Below are 13,305 nucleotides of genomic sequence, written 5' to 3' on the forward strand. Positions count from 1 at the left end.
TCGCTTTGCGCCAGAACACAATCGATTTGGGGGTGGAACACGCCAGGATTGGCCAACGCCAACACCAGTGCCAAGAACTGTCAAATCAAATCATCGCCAGAGACGCTATGGCCCGCCTCCCAGTATTTTCAGTGTATCAGAGATAGATAACAATAGATAGAGAAGGTGATAAATATAGTCACATTATAAACAACAAACTAACGCTGGTGATCCGTATGGAAACAGAGTTACTCGAAATGGTTAAAAGTTATATCAATTTGGTCATTCAGTGGCGTTTTACTGCCATGTAACATAACTAGCTAGCCGCTAACATTAGCCACAGTATTCGAATTACACATGATGCATTGCACTCTTAACTCATTGAGTGCCAGCCACTTTTGGAGAACGGACGCTCCCAGTGCCAGAGTTTTCAGAGCGTTTTCAGTGATTTCTCGAGGCCCACAGAATATTGTGTGATATTACTATGTAAACACCGAACACGCACAAAGAACGAGCTGGCTCTATTGTATCATCAGCAAAAAAAAGTTTATTGATACCATTTTCCGTTCTTTAGTTATGAGCCGGAGAAGATAGGTCGTTTTGAGCAAATACAGGCGTTTCAAATTATTAGCTGAGATATTCCACCTTTTGTGAAATGAAGCATTTCAAGCACATTCACTGAGTCTTAAGATAATATTTTCTGATGTAGTGACGTGGTGTAGTTGTGTGATGCCCTGCGTGCCCCACCCCCCTCTCCCCCCCCCTCCCCCCCTCAGCTGCAAACTCCTCCCCACACTACACAGCCTCACACACCCACTCTATTTTCGGAGTGCTCCGTTTTTGTGTGCCGGGCGGCTCCCAGCGCAACACGGAAGAGCCAAACCGGACTGCTGAATGGTTTGGCGTCGGGTGCTGCTTTTCTGGCGGCTAATCGTGTGCAGAAACTATACAGACAGACAGACAGAGACAGAGGGGCTCAGTTGTGGGCGCGGATTGACTCCTGTTCGCAGCCAACGTCAGCTCCAGACAGAGCAATCTATATGGCTCGACGTCCTTGGCACTCTACGTCACTATTTACTTTGACGTCGATCGACGTCCTTGGCACTCAATGAGTTAAAGGGCTCGCGCCGCGTGAACTACAGTAATAATCACATGGAAAAAAACATTTTCCACTGGGAAAGGGCACGCGCAAATACCACTGTGACGTAATGATGTACCAAATCGGCCATTAATTTGAGGGCACACAAAAAAGCAGGTTTGAACCCATAGAGGGCACTTATGCTGCTGAAATGATAGGAGTTTGTAAAATTGTAACAGATTGATCTCAAATGTGGAGATTTTTTAGCAGAATCCTTCACATAGGCTACCACCCCAAAAGCCATATATATTGGTTAAAAGCTGAAAAAAAAGTGTTTTGGGGTTTAGTCCTGCTTTAATTTCTCACACCTCCCAAAGGACATCTAGAGTGCTGGCTTTTCTCCTGTTTTTCCAGTGTATCTTTTGAGTGTGCTCGCCATCGCTTCGGGTGAGTTCGTTTTGGGAGCCATACTAATGCCTCATTTCCTCCTCCCGCTGTCCGGATGCACGCTGATGACTACTGTATAGAAATAGCCAGTCTCCTCGCTGATGGTCTCATTGGCTGATGTAGGTCATTTAGGTAAAGTCGTGGACAATTGCGCAAACAGAGGACTTTGCAATGCCAAACAGGTTAGCCAAGGTGCGGTAACCCTCCCCTGTTGCTAGCCAATACAGGCCGACTCCTACTCGCTTTCTCACGGAGATGGGTCGTCTGTAGTGAGTGTCTTGCCGTGAGAGTCTTGTGGAGAGGCGGTGACAGATGTAGTTGAAAGTAGCCCGTGACATCCTAAAATTTTTGATGAACTCCGTTTCAGTGTAGGCATGCACGTCACGGTCCCACCACTCCTGGCTTCGAGACCGCATCCACAAACTCCTCTGTACAGAAGTAGCAGCTATTGCTCCACAGAAAGCCACCATTAAGAGTTTTGCTCTCTTTCTCCTCCTCCTCCTCCTCGCTATCATCTGCTCCCGTATTCGCTGGCTTCCACTGGACAATAACTTGTAAATTAAACCGTGAACAACAGATGAAACAACATCGTCAGCTACTGCCATGTTTACTGCTGTCTTCTTCCGGGTTTACGTAGAACAGCAGTGTGCTGCGTGTGACGTTATTGTTGTTCTTCTGCGCATGCGGGTCACTTCATGTCCGTGATCTGTTCACACTGGAGTCTGATATGGGCCACTTTTAAAAAGTCTGTGTGAACAGCCACACACAAAAATCTGATGTGAGCAACAAGTCAGATTCAAGCACTAACTATGGCTGTGTGAACGTAGCCATAGAGTCACCAGTATCTCATAACCAGTTCCACGTAGGGGCTTTAATTGTGCATGCATAACATTAGGGTTGCTGTGACTATTTACCATAGACCACATAATGGCTATTTACACAGTTTCACTTTCACAGCATGGCAAATGTGGCGTCGCTATGACGACCAGTTGTGGGGGGTGGGCCCACTGCGGCGGTACTATTTTGTGGTGGGAAACCAACAGGTATTACCAAAGCGAGCAGCAGAGTAGCGTAGAGTAGAAGCAATACCATAAATAACAGTCACAAATACACATAATATATACTGTATTAACGCATCATATGCGATCTTAAAGTCAGTGGCCAAGAGCATGTTTTTCTTTTCTTCTCTCTCTCTCTCTCTCTATCTCTCTCTCTCTCTCTCTCTCTCTTCTTTACAATATCAATGGGTTATGTTTGGATGAGCAGAGGGAGACTTAGGGAGGGAGCTTCATCTTGGCTCTGTGTTCTGTGTTCTGTGTCTGTGTTCTGTGTTCTGTGTTCTGTGTTGTGTGTCTGTGTTTGTGTAAAAAGGCAGTAGCCTAAGTGTATTATTCATCTTGGGCAGGCCAGCTTGGCCGTGCGGGCGGCTGTCCCACAGGAGCACGTGGAGGGCTTTGGGTCCTAGCTGCAGGCCGCGTGGCGCTGCTGAGACGGATGGTCTCTGCACGCTATAGGGTGGAATACTTGGGCTTTTCTGTCTGAGCTGATATCGTCACATTTAGAAATGTTTGAAGGCTGCCAAGAGAAATGTGTGCTGTGGGAGCAGAGCAGTCTGACTTTATGTATTTAAATGTCTACTGTGCGTGTAATGGCTACTGGCACTGTAGATTTTCAGTGTTCTACACTTGATGTTGTTTTTGTTGTTGCTGCGTGTGCGCGTGTGTGTGTGTGTGTGTGCGTGTGTGTGTGCGTTTGCCTGTGTTTGTGTGTTGGAGCATGTGGTGTGCGCGTGCACGAGTGTGTGGGTACTGGTTAGTGCGGGAGACGGTGGATTTTGCATTTTTACGCTAAGGGCGCTCGAACCCCCCCGGTGGAGAAGGGGGCTACTACGTGTGTGTGTGTGTGTGTGTGTGTGTGTGTGTGTGTGTGTGTGTGTGTGTGTGTGTGTGTGTGTGTGTGTGTGTGTGTGTGTGTGTGTGTGTGTGTGTGTGTGTGTGTGTGTGTGTGTGTGTGTGTGTGTGTGTGTGTGTGCAGCAGTGTCGCTTTGTCGAGGAGGAAGAACGACAGCGAACACAGCGAAGTCACACGATAGTCATGCTCTCTCTCTCTCTCTCTCTCTCTCTCTCTCTCTCTCTCTCTCTCTCTCTCTCTCTCTCTCTCCCTCTCTCTCAGAGTTGCTGAGTAGTGATTCTATAATGAGAGGGAGAAAAAGAGAGGTAAGCAGGGGGAGAGGTGGGCAGGGGGAGAGAGGGGGATAAGGAGAGGAGGAGAAGCGAGTCAGGAGATCAGGATTGTAGCGAGAACACTTGCGGTCAAGGTCTTTCCTAATGAAGGAATTATCGCGCGCGCGGGAGCCCACTCTAACCGCTGCCCTCTCTGCCTCTCTTCATCGTCTCTCACTCTCTCTGTCCCCTCTCTCTCTCTACCCCCTGTTCTCTCTCTCTCTCCTTCCTCACCCCCCCCTCTTCTCTCTCTCTCTCTCTCTGCTTAGCTGCCTTGACCTTGGTTCCCACCTCTCTCTCAAATCCCTCGCTCGTCGCCTCCCTCTCATTTCTACAACCTTGTTTATTTTCTGCCGCATTCCTGTTTTCTTTATCTCTGTTGCTTCTCCTCCTTTCCTCGGTTTGTCACCTCCACGCCTCCACACCCCATCCTTTCTCTCTCTCTCTCTCTCTCTCTCTCTCTCTCTCTCTCTCTCTCTCTCTCTCTCTCTCTCTCTCTCTCCCTCTGAGTTCCTCTAGGCCTTAGGCAGTAGTCTGCGGCTCTAAAAACCTCTCTATCAGCACATCCCTGCAATAGTCTGGTGTGACAGTCACTTTCACTGCAGAACTGCCTGATTTAGCACACGCACACGCGCACACACACACATGCACGCGCACACTCACACCCACCCATGCATGCACAAACAATTTGATTTTGTTTATGCTTATGGTGTTATAGTGTAACCCGAAGGGTCAGCAAGTGTGTCTGTGTCTGTGTGTGTGTGTGTGTGTGTGTGTTTGTGTGTGTGTATCTTCCGCTTCACTCATAACGGCATTAGATCCTTATGCACGAATGCTTGATTTTACATGCGAACATACTGTATGGGCAAATATGGGCGCGTGTGTGTGTGTGTGTGTGTGTGTGTGTGTGTGTGTGTGTGTGTGTGTGATAGTGTGTGTGTTCATCTTGGTGTGTCCATGCCTCTGTTTTATTTCGATCCACAAGCCCCACCCCCCACCCCCCTCTCTCTCTCTCTCTCTCTCTCTCTCTGTATTAGCCCACCAGCTATGTAAAGGTCATGTATTGCAGTGGCGTTTGACTCAGTCGGTTAAATTACAGCGTTGCTATTTACAGTGGTCCACGCCGGCCTGATGTCCCTGTGTGGCCCGGGGGCTACATCGTCTCTGCACGTTTTGAACTTGTTCTGTCCCCGGCTTACATACTGTTTGAAGGGAGCTGAGGGGATGATCGAGCACAAGTGAAGGTTGAGGGTAGGAGGGAGGCAGGATGGATGGATGGATGATGGAAGGTGGAAGAAAGAAAGAAAGAAAGAAAGAAAGAAAGAAAGAAAGAAAGAAAGAAAGAAAGAAAGAAAGAAAGAAACTGTGCGGTGAGGTATTGCTGACATCTCATAGTCGATAAATATCGACTTGAAAAACAAGTGTGTTTTCTTGCGAGCTGACTTTCTGTGTGTGACAGTGAATGCTGTAAACAGAATATTGATTTCTTTGTTATATATTGATTATGTCTTTTTATAAACGGTTGTCTGCGTCGCCGTGCCACCTGTCAGGGAGCTGACAGCTGATTATAAGAAGATGTGGTGAAAGTGTACAAAAAAAAACTAAACAGCTGGGTGCTCATTTGTCAAGTGATTTGATTCATCCATAAGCAATTAGATTAAAATAGTGGTGATTTGATCAAAACAGATCCGTTCTCATCATCTATCACCACTTTCATCGTTCATCATTTCAACAACTAAATTACCATTGATGATTTAAGGTGTGCGGTAGAGCCCGACCGATACTGGATTTTTGGCGCAAATGCCGGTATACCGATATTAGGGAGTAACAGATCCCTCAAATATCAAACACTTGACAAAGATATGATTTGAGATATGTAATGTAGGCAGGATATTTTACAATAAACTGCATTGTCCAAAATGACATCAATGCAATGAAACAACAAACTTCACTGGGAATTTAATAATTAATAACTAGAAATACAAAAACACAAATAGAACAAATACAACTTGAGTTGAGAAAAAGGATCAAATATACACAACATGCTGTCTATAACTGAAAAAAAAAAGTATCAACAATATTGGCCAACATATCAGCCAACTGATATCGGTCGGGCTGTAGTGTGCAGCATCTAGCTCAACAAACACCAGAGTGCTGCAGGAACAAGTGGTAAGAGCAGGAAATGCGTTAGCATGACGTCCCTCGTCTGGAAGTCCATGGCTTTTTGGAACGGCTTTTTGGTTAAGTGCCTGAAATAATGTCTGTGGTTAACAAAAGGTTACGATACTTAGAGGTTTTGTTCAGCAAGATAAGCTTGACAAATAACACCACTTTTATGATTTTCCAAACGTTTTCTTGTGAAAGCATTTACGCTTCGAAAATCACGAAAGATGTTTGTGAAGATTATCTTGCAGAACAAAGCTTTATAAGTATTATAACCTTTTGTTAGCCACATACCCTATTTCAGGCATCTAACCACAAAGCTATTCAAAAAACCCAACGACTTTGAGACGAGAGAACGGAGCGCGATGCTTACTACCGGGTTGGCCTAGAAAAAAAAGTCATCCCTGTAAATGAGAGGGATGCAAATAGGCCCTTTTCACAGTGGCCATTTTGTGTCGAAAAGTCAGGTTAAACACAGGTCAGAGCCTGTGAGCGGAGTGGAGCGGTGATAATTACCGCTCCTCGCTCACGGAGCGGCCCTTTCCACCCGCTCCAGCGCTCACGGCCGCTCCGCTCCAGGCCGCTCCCCGCTCAATACAGATTTCACCCGCTCGCACTCACCGCTCCGCTCCGCTCAAAAGAATAAAAAAGATAAAAAGGCCAGGGAGTCCAGTGTTTCCCCTAGAAAACATTTCAGGCCTGGAGGGATTTTGAAACGTACCCCGACTGCAACGGTGGGGGCCCTCGCTGGCGACGCTAAACTTTTAGCTAACCTGTTCGCTCTATGTTCGCAATGGCATCCCAAGTATCATCGTACTATTATGGGATGTGATGCGAACAGTTGTATTATGGGATGCGTGTTTCCCAGGCAACGACACACGTTGACACGTTTTGGAACAGCGCTGCACGCTGGCACAATGCTCCTAAAAGCAAAATGCTTATTGTTTTGAATGATTTGGCATCTTCTATTACTGCCAACAGTGTCAACACCAGTATTGTTGTATTGTAATAATATGCCATAAAGGTTTATTGAAATTTTGGGGAGAGGAGAAAAAAATGGTAGGGGAAACACTGGTGTTTTAATTTGCGTTTAAACGCCTGGGCAATGAGCATTGCTCAGTACAAACACTACGTTTATCTTCCTTTTCGTATCGCAGCAGCTGGCAAGAAAATCGGGTGATCGGTGCCGCTCCAACTTTCGCTCCGGTACCACTCTGGTCCCCGCTCACCGCTCAAGCCAAAATCCCCCCGCTCCACTCCACGCTCCGCTCCGCTCCACGCTCCGCTCCGCTCCACGCTCCGCTCCGCTCACATGCTCTGACACAGGTACAAGCAAAACAGCAACCCTCATTACTGTTTTGCTTGCACCTGTGTTTACCCTGCCTTTTCGACACAAAATGGCCCCTGTGAAAAGGGCCTGCCCTCATAAACACGATAAACACGATTTCAGACGGAAGCCCGTCTTTTTATTGTCACACGAACACACTACAACACATGCATGCGGCCACAACACACACTCATGCTGACGGTGGCCGGTGAAATATGTCCTCTGCATTTGACCCATCCAGGCTTGTCCTTTCTTCCGGGGGGCAGGCCAGGAGCAGTGGTCGCTATTTCTTTACAGCGCCCGGGGACCATCATTGGACCATCATTGGACCAACTTCAGATGTTGTCGTCACTGGTCGGATGACGATCTTCTGCATGTTTTTAGTGGGGGGTTATGTACGGAGGAACCCCCTGGGGGGTACGGGGAGAACATGCAACGACGAGATAGCCCACCTGGGCAGTAGGCACTGAAGATATGGGGGGGGGGGTCACAACTCCAGCGCCCACAGCGTCCCAGGCGAGAATCGAACTCAGGACCTTCTAGCTGTGAGGCGACAGCGCTACCGACTGCGCCACCGTACCCCATCCTCTCTTCCAATCTGGGTTCATTTGAAGAATGTAATCCCAAAATAAGACATAAGCATTTAAGAAGTAGAACAATTAATGATCACTGGCATTAAAAAGAAAGCAACACAACATTACTGGTGTTGTTCAATTTAATTAGACCCCTTTTTTTAACTGGATTTTACAAGCATTTTTGAAACAGCAATTATCTGCCTTTTTCTTCTGTTGATACATTACTATAGTAATTTACAGTGGCTGAAGCTTTTATCCACTTAATGAGTGAACAAATGTGACGACCCTCCCACTCTCTCTGGCTCTGTGCTTGCTGCAGCCTGGTGGATGGGGTCGTCATTAAGCTGATTGAGTGCACCTGGCCCCGGTGCACTCATTGGGCTTAAGAAGACCGTCTCTCTCCCGCCTCACCGATGCACCTTTTGTTCTGTTTTGTTGAATGCAGTTTGTGCTGTCTTGTTATTTTCCCTTGGTTTTATTGTTGTAACTTCTACTTTGGTGTATGAACTCCTCCTTTTGTTACTTCCTTGTGCTCTGTTGAGACTGTATTACAATTGATAGTGTTTTGGGGGAGTTACAAGTCTTCTTTTTTTGTGCTTTGTGTTGTACTTAATGCAAAACAGAACAACTATGGTTTCGTTTGTTTTTCCTACTGTGTGTTATTGTCTGGTATCATTTATGTGCCACTATAGGTAAAAGGTGCATTGGTGAGGAGGGAGAGAGACTATGTTCTGAAGGTCTTCTTAAGCCTAATGAGTGCACCGGGTCCAGGCGCTCAATGGGCCTTTTTCACAGCTGCCATTTTGGGTCTAAAAGGCAGGGTAAACACAGGTGCAACCAACTCACTAATTAGGGCCCCAGCACTGGAACACCTAAACGGACTGGAAGTTGGAAACCCCAATTCATGTTTTGGTGCAACTGTGCTATTTCCTGCCTTTTAGACACAAAATGGCTGCTGTGAACAAGGCCAATCGGCCTTAATGACCACCCACCCACCATGCTCCTGCAAGTCACAGAATCAGGACAGTGTGACGGTCGTCACAACGGGTAGCAAATCAGCTGCTGTGTATGAAATGCAAGGAACATGTCTATTACCTAGCTACCTGAGTAGGTAGCCTATACGTACTTAATTAGGTACCTCGTTTGGATGTAGGGACAGAGGACGAATTGGTTTCAGACGTCCTCAAGGTAGCATGACACGCTGGGGGCAGCCAGGCAGAGTTTTCCCCTGCCATCCTGCATTTAGAAAACTCGCAGAATACACGTCCCTGAGTGACTGGCCATTTAGTCAGGCCGTGCTCACAGAGTTGGCATGCAGCCTCTCCTCTCTCTCCCCAGAGGCTTTTCATAGTGCACTTCCCTGGCAGCCCAGCTGTGCTCCTCTACTCGGCTGTCTTCCAGTAGTAGCTAATGAATGGAGCTCTCCATGGTGCTGAACTTGCGTTCACTCGTTTGGGCCACTAATTAGCCATTTTTGCCCATTTAGTCGGCCCTAATTACCTAATTCAAAAATCCAGCTCTGTCAGGTCACCCGCAGGGCTGCTCTTTACACATACAATGGCATAGCTGTGGCCAAACACAGTTCTGCTCACTCACTCTCAGACTTCCCCCTGCTGCCCCACCCCCTCTGCTGATGTGGGGAGAGCCATTAGATACACACATGCTTCCTCCGATACATGTGCAGTTGCCAGCCATTTCTTTAATTCACCTGACAGCGGGGAGCTTCACCGGCAGGATGTAGCACGTGGGAGGATCGCGCTATTCCCATCAGTTCCCTTCCGGCCAATCGTGCCTGCGGATTCCCAACCAAGCCGGAGGTAACACAGGGGCGCGAACCTGCGACCCTTGTTTTGGTAGGCAGGGGATCTATCGCTACACTATACCCGGACTCTCTGTGTGTGTGTGTGTGTGTGTGTGTGTGTGTGTGTGTGTGTGTGTGTGTGTGTGTGTGTGTGTGTGTGTGGGCTCACGTTGAAGTATAGCCAGACGCAAATGCGATCTGCCAGACTAAAACATGAGCTCGCAGATTCGTCAGTTTCCCAGGCTACTACCTAACGTACTGTAGCAGTGTCCCGATTCCAGTCAGGATGCTTCCTACTATCGGTCAAAAGTGACTTTCCTGACACCGTGCAAACAACTGACCGCACTAAAATAGAGTAATGTTTCACATTCTTGACGACTAAAAAATACAAATAAAAGAAAGTGATGTTTGTTATTTTACCAAATGTTGTGTTACTTTTTTCTCCAGCGACAGCTTTTGGACGCTGCCATTAAACGGAAGTTTGGGGCTAGTTTTGTTCTTCTTTGTCAGTTAGCTGAGGAACCAATGCAGACCTCCTCGCAAATTTGCCAAAAATAGGTATACTGTACGTAGAAAGGTTGCAAATAATGTATCCTACCTGTTTCAGACAGCCTAAAACTTATAAATGACAACTTCCTGCCTAGAAATGCCACCTGCGTTTCATACAGTACACAGCCACAATCTTTCTCAAGAACAGGAAACACGATGTTGCAGGATTCAAACTCACGACCTTTTGATTATGGTACAGTCTTTTCGAGCGAGGCCATCCTTCCTATACCAGCTGGCTTGGTTTTGACACTAGAGCTGAGTTCCTACCGGCAGTTTTTAAACCCTGATTCAGAAATACGTTGGAAATAATCTTCTTCCAACAGAATTCTTAAAATATAAATTCATCCCTTATTATAATTCAGAATTGCATCATCGAGACAACCGACATCACATCAGCTCAGTCTTGCCTGCAGAGAGAAAAGAAGAAGAACAACTCACAAAGAATTGACTCATGTATTGTACTCATTGCATTAATACGTCTGAATTCTGTACATGAGTGAATTTTTGAATGCTGTGAAATATCGAGGAGACTCTTCTTGCAGTCTTCTTAGTGCAGACTGGTTGTTTCTCTCACTGACGCACACTCGACCTCAGATATACTGACTGAGCAAACTTGATATTGTGGGCCCTCCTTAAAACTGTATCAATTAATTCAGTGAGTAAGTAAATGAAGTAATTAATCACTCTGCTTGAGCCCAGCTGTGGGGTCCTCAGGTCTAGGACATGTATCCGGGTTGCTGATGACACGTCTGCCCTCGAATTCTGGCATGTTTATCGTATCTCCGAAGCCCTGAATCACCGTTTCACAGCCAATCTAATCCCACAGTGATATACAGTCGCATCTAAAGTGAACCACTTGGGATCAAGTGAACGGAGCCCATGGCACTCGGTCGTGAAAACTAGAATGATCTCCGCCAGTTTAAGATGGCGGGAAGGATTCTATCTTGGTAAAGCCTCTTAAGCCGCGCATTCTGTACTACTTGGCTGCACAGACTGACAGCTAATTCACGCTTTCCCAAACAAATTGATAACATGCTTCCTAAAATTAGATGAGCATTTTTGCTGCATTTATAGATCAAAGATTTCTTTTTTACAGATTTCTTTTTAATATGACATAGAGTCATTCACTTACTGTCTAAATTCAATTGAAAGTCGATTGACACCGACGAAAGCAAAATTCCTTCTTAAATCCTTACTTTTGCTAATGCTTTAAGTTGTTAATCCTTAAAACGCTCCTAGACAAATCAACCTGTGGAGAGCATTCTTAATGGCACACAGGATGGATTACCCATTACTGTAAAACAAATTGCATTTCAATCATGAGAGACCAGTGGGTAAAATTTGACAAGCAAGCTTTATTCACAAAATAGCATGGCGACTAATTTTGGCGTAATGACTCCGTGGTAAGATGACCCTCTTCTTGTGGTGAGAGAGGAGGGCAGCCCAGGTACAGCCACCACTGAGGTGAATGATCAGGGAGAGGATGATGACGCGCTACCATGGCTATAAATACTGCCACGTCATAGGCTCAGCAGCGACGTCATAACAGACGTCATTATTGTCAGGGGCTGATTGGCTATTGAGGATGCGGTGATGAGTCAGGAGACACACGTCATAACAGACGTCACACTTGGCTTATGTTGAGAGCTGATTGCTATTGTGATAGGTAACATGACTGGTCTCCATCTTGAAATGTGGTCGAGAGCATCATTACTGCCATGCTTGCAAAGATAACTACAATCTAAATACAGCAGAGTGCTAAACTGTGCAAATCCAGTCCCAGCCCGTGGCTTGTGATCGCAGTGGAGAGGGTCTTTTTTTAATCTTTGTTTGAACGGAACTCTCTTGTTCCCCTCGCCTCTGCCCTGTGCGCCTCAGCAGCAGGCCTGGTTCAACATGTGTCGCGCCTGTGTTCTCCTAAGTGCCTCTTCTCCCCGGGGCATAGGCAGGGGGGAGAGAGAGAGAGAGAGAGACACACTGAGAGACAGAGATATACCCTTTCTTCCCTCTCGCCAAGGAGAGGAATAAGATGAATAAATCAAGGTGTGTGTGCTGTGCTGCGTGCGTGCGTGTGTGTGTGTGTGTGTGTGTGTGTGTGTGTGTGTGTGTGTACGTGTGTGTATTTGTGTGTGTGTGTGCGTGTACGTGCGTGTGTGTACGTGTGTGTATTTGTGTGTGTGTGTGTGTGTGCGTGTACGGGCGTGTGTGTACGTGTGTGTATTTGTGTGTGTGTGTGTGTGTGTGTGTGTGTGATTATCAACGTCGGTGCATGTTTATGAGTCAAAGTCATACGGGTTTGAGTGTGTCAGTGTCTGAGTGTGGGTGTCCATGGTTTTGTGACCAGTGTGTTTGTGCGTGAGTGCCCATTTGCAGTACATTGGAGCATTGTTATCTGTGTGTGTGTGTCTGTGTGTGTGTGTGTGTGTGTGTGTGTGTGTGTGTGTGTGTGTGTGGGGGGGGGGGGGGGGGGGTCATGCCTTATGCTCCCTGGCCCAGATGACTCTGGGTAATTGGTGACTGTCGGTTCAGATCACCATGACTAAGGGAGGGAGGCTGGAGGGGAGATTTATTCCACCCACCTATCCCCCTTCTCTCCTTTTAATGATCATTATGAATGATTTATGCTCTGGTGACGCGTGCGTGCGTGTGTGTGCGTGCATGTGTGTGCGTGTGTGTGCACGTGTGAGTGTACGCGTCTGCATGTGTGTGTGTGTGGGTGTGTGAGAGAGTGCGTGCATGTGTGTGTGTATGTGTGTGTGCGTGCATGTGTGTGCGTGTGTGTGTGTGCGAGAGAGTGCATGCGTGTGTGTGTGTGTGTGTGTCATCATGAGGAGTTGAGTTGAGTTACAGTAACGTGTGCGCTGCTGCAGACAGTGAGTCACCGATGGGCTAGTCTCGCTTGCCAGCCTCCCCTCCCTTCCGTGAGAGGAGTCTGGCAGCGCTGGTCTACAATCTGGAATTGCGGGGGGGGGGGGGGGGGAATGCTATGTTTGGTTTAACCAATCACACTCATCTTGGGCAGTGCTTAGCAGCTGTGCCCTTGGAAAATAATTTCCAACAATCTAAATCTCTGTCAAAACTTGCCATTTTCAGCGTGTAGCAACGAGCTAGCGTGTAGGTTTCTGCCGCTAGCTTGCTAGCTAGTTAGCGTTGTTGTTTTCACT

This window comes from Poromitra crassiceps, assembly GCF_964638095.1.
Source record: "Poromitra crassiceps genome assembly, chromosome: 4".
Taxonomy (NCBI): Eukaryota; Metazoa; Chordata; class Actinopteri; order Beryciformes; family Melamphaidae; genus Poromitra; species Poromitra crassiceps.